Source organism: Malurus melanocephalus, unplaced genomic scaffold (assembly GCF_030028575.1).
Source record: "Malurus melanocephalus ecotype Western Australia unplaced genomic scaffold, MMel_1.1 scaffold_103, whole genome shotgun sequence".
Lineage (NCBI taxonomy): Eukaryota > Metazoa > Chordata > Aves > Passeriformes > Maluridae > Malurus > Malurus melanocephalus.
The window spans coordinates 2,279,712-2,283,273 of NW_026623335.1; positions in this window are offsets into that span (position 1 = coordinate 2,279,712).

Genomic DNA, 3,562 nt, shown 5'->3' on the forward strand with positions numbered 1-3,562 from the left:
CGTGCTTGACTAATAATCACGGCTGTTAGATTCAGTGCCCGAATGACCTGGCGGACCCCTACAAATCCTTTCTACCCTGCTTTATTCCACTCCTCTGCAGACCACAAGAGTACCTTAACCATTGTCTRTCTCCCTGCAGCTGAACACAACTCCGTGCAATACACAGCTTGTAAGGACCTTGATGAGCCCAGTCTAAACTGCTGCTATCGGATCAGACCGTTTCCTTTCATGTTGGAGCATTTGAGTCGTGTGATTCCGTAGCTGCTCGGACGGGAGGCACTAACTCGGAGTGACTCATTGCTCCCTTTGGGGACAAGAGGAGCTTGATGCAGCCGACTGGAAATGCCGACAGACCACTTCATGGTGGAGAACCCCAAAGCATCTTACCAACACCGACTCTGCTACATAAATGTCAGCAGCTGTAGTGAGATCTGCAGGTGTGATGGGTTATTACMCACCTGCGACCTGACAGGGAAGGGCACAGTTATGAAAGCCTAATTAAACTGACTTTTTGAAAGGTTAGAAGGAAAGGGAAAAAAACCCATGAGACGGTATTGAAAAAATGTTTTCCTTTATATTGCTCAATTCAATTCCTAGATCTTATGGGATGTAGAACACACCTGGATCCACACGTGGATCCTGATGTTTTTTCTGTCCTTGGGTCACCTAGCAAGATGTCAGGACAGGGTACCGAGCATGCAGAGGGTGTGGTGAGTCCTTGAACCGCAGGGAATGTCTGTCTGCTGCAGACTGGAGGGCTCACTTGTCTGCTCAGGCTGCACAGAGTCACGTTCCTAGCCGTGGAAATTACTGATTCAACATGCAGCACTGGCAGCCACATAAACAAAGGTTTGACCGAGATTCAGGATGCCTTGGGAGTGGAATGAAATTCCTTTTTTGGACAGATAGTTTGCTGTTGCCATGGTTATGGAACTTGCTGCACTTCTGGTCTCTTCCCCACCCCTCTGGGTACTTCCCCTCTGCTGATGCCAGGATTTCCATGAATYTTCTTTTCTTCCTTACACTGGGCCTTGCATGTAATACTGTCTGTCACAGGACCTTTAACCTGCAGGTCCGACTGGACACGCCTGCATGCAGCTTCTCGCATTCTCAAGGCATGCCAGCAAGGGCTGCCTCTCAGTCTGGTTCTCCACACAACCACTCTTTCATTGCTTTTTAAAGTGATGCCGTGGCCTTTTCATTTTTCCATTTGCAAGCAAAAYTGGCTGTACAAAATCAGCTTTGATTATTTTGCATCCTCCTCCCTGGGCAAGGAGGGAGGCTAACAGGCCTGGCATTGTCCCGCAGCAGCCTTCCAGTCTTCACTCAGAAGTTCCTCAGCTYAGTCCAGTTTTTGCTCTTGGCTTTCCCTTCCTGCTCTGCTGAACACAGTGGTTTAGCAGAAGGAGTGAATATCTCTAACAATCATTTGTACATTACTAGAGAGCAGCCCAATGTAATCTGATCCATAATGATATGGCTGTTTTGGCCAGGATCTCCAAGTTCCTAGTGCAGTTCTTGAAAAGCATGATTTAAATCAGGCACATATCTTATTTCCTARCACAAATGTGTCAAACAGCTAGCTACTGCTACCACCTCATCAGTGTATCTGATATTATTGATGATTAAACAGAATGTAACTTCCACAAACATCACTTCAGTGGTCTGCTTCCAAATTCCTGAGTTAAAAAACATTTAAAACAATAGTTCACACTAGCAGGCAAAGATGGGGGCGTTCCCTATTTGCATGACAACGGAACAGACAGAATAGTTTCACAGTCAGAACACATCACCCTGGGAAAATACCATTGGTCCCTTCACTGCATTTCCAAAGTATGATCCCAAGAGGCTGAAGCTGCATCTTCAAAAARTTTGAGTCCTGCCCTTGAACAGCAGCTGAAAAATATCCTTCTCTGTGGCTTCTCAGAAATAATGAGAAATTATCAACCTTTTCTGCTTTTGTGTTTGAAGAAGCTGGTGCTAGGCCATGCTGCTACTGTTACTATGTCCTGGGGTACCTGGTGGCCTTCCTCAGGACTGAAAGGTGTGTGTGTGCATGAACTTACATGTTTCTCACGAGGTAAACACAAGTCAGATGAAAAGTATCCCTAAATCCTGCGGAGAACCATAAATGGGAAAATGGGAAGAGAGGGCAGGGCAAAGATATTCCTGCCATTTGGGAACTACACCTTTTTTAATACATTCAGCATCTGAGACAGCCTCTACATAAATCAGTTGAAAAAAATACCTGCTCCTGTGAGCAGAAGATAAACCTTGTGATGGTGAACCTCACTTAGCCAAGGTGTAAAATGCTGTGGTGTGTGCTCAGAGGGGGTGCTGGATAGTTTGCCCACCTACCTGCATCCCCACCTGTGCCAAGGTGAGGCCTCAGCCCATAAAACCCGGGCAGATGTGCAGGCACTGGTCCASTCCCTCCCCTGCTCTCCCCTACAAGAACCTATCAATCATCCACACTGCTCTCCCCCGGTGACAATGTCAGCGCTGGCACAGCGGCCCTGCATCACCACACCCCAATTTCGCCTCCTTTCCCTCATCACTGCAATTCCAGCGCAGGGATTCCTTAAAGCACAAGGGGATGGAAAGGCTGGAAATTGCGTTTTCATCTCTGCTTTCGGCTCTGTCTTGATGCGGATGCTTCCAGCTTTAATAAAGCAGACGATCAAAGCCTTTGTGTAAATCCTGCCATCAGGAGCGCGGTTGTGCTGCTGCACTGACAGCACAGCAGAGCCCYGTGCAGCTCCCCCAAATCCCGCTTTTCTCGGCTGCAAGCTTTTGACACCCAGATCATCTCCCTCCAGCCCAACACCGGACAGCAACTGGTGCCGGGGARAGAGAAATCTCTCGGCCATTTTCTTTGCCAGTAAGACAGAGATTTAATACACGTATGAATGATCTGGGGCCGGATTTTTTCAGCCTTCAAAATTCTATTTCTTTTTTTGCTAGTGTTTTGAAAGTGCATATCAGAGGCACCTGCGAGGCCAATGCAGCTGCATGACAAGGTCTTTACAATTAATTTGCACGACCATGCCTTTAGCAAAGGGAAAAAGAAAGTGTTAACGAGTTGACAAGTACACTCTTTCTTACAGCCAGCAGCGCTGCCAGCCGCAATGKAACTGCAGGGAGGAGAGAGCAGGGTGGTAGCAGAAGACCTTGAAAAAAAATTCTTTGTTCAAACCGGTCACAAAGACTTCTGCTTCCCTAACATACCAAATCCGATCTGGTCGAGGGAGGCGACGGGTTCAGTAGAAACTCGACTTAGTACTGATGTAGGGCAGCGGATTGCTATCGGGGYTTCAAGGATGAGTCGTTGGGGTGGAAAGAATAATTTTTCAATCAAAGAGAATAGAAACACACCAGGWGTATTTGCTAGGCATGTGGATCCTGTAGCTGTCTGAGGTTCCAGATTCTAACCTGACGGCTGCAAACGAGGGTCTGCCAGAGGTTCTGCCCTCTGACACTGCCATTTGCAGCAAGATCCTCAAACTGTGTGAATTTGCCCCATTTTACTTCAGCATGAACATACACACAACTCCCCCCCCCC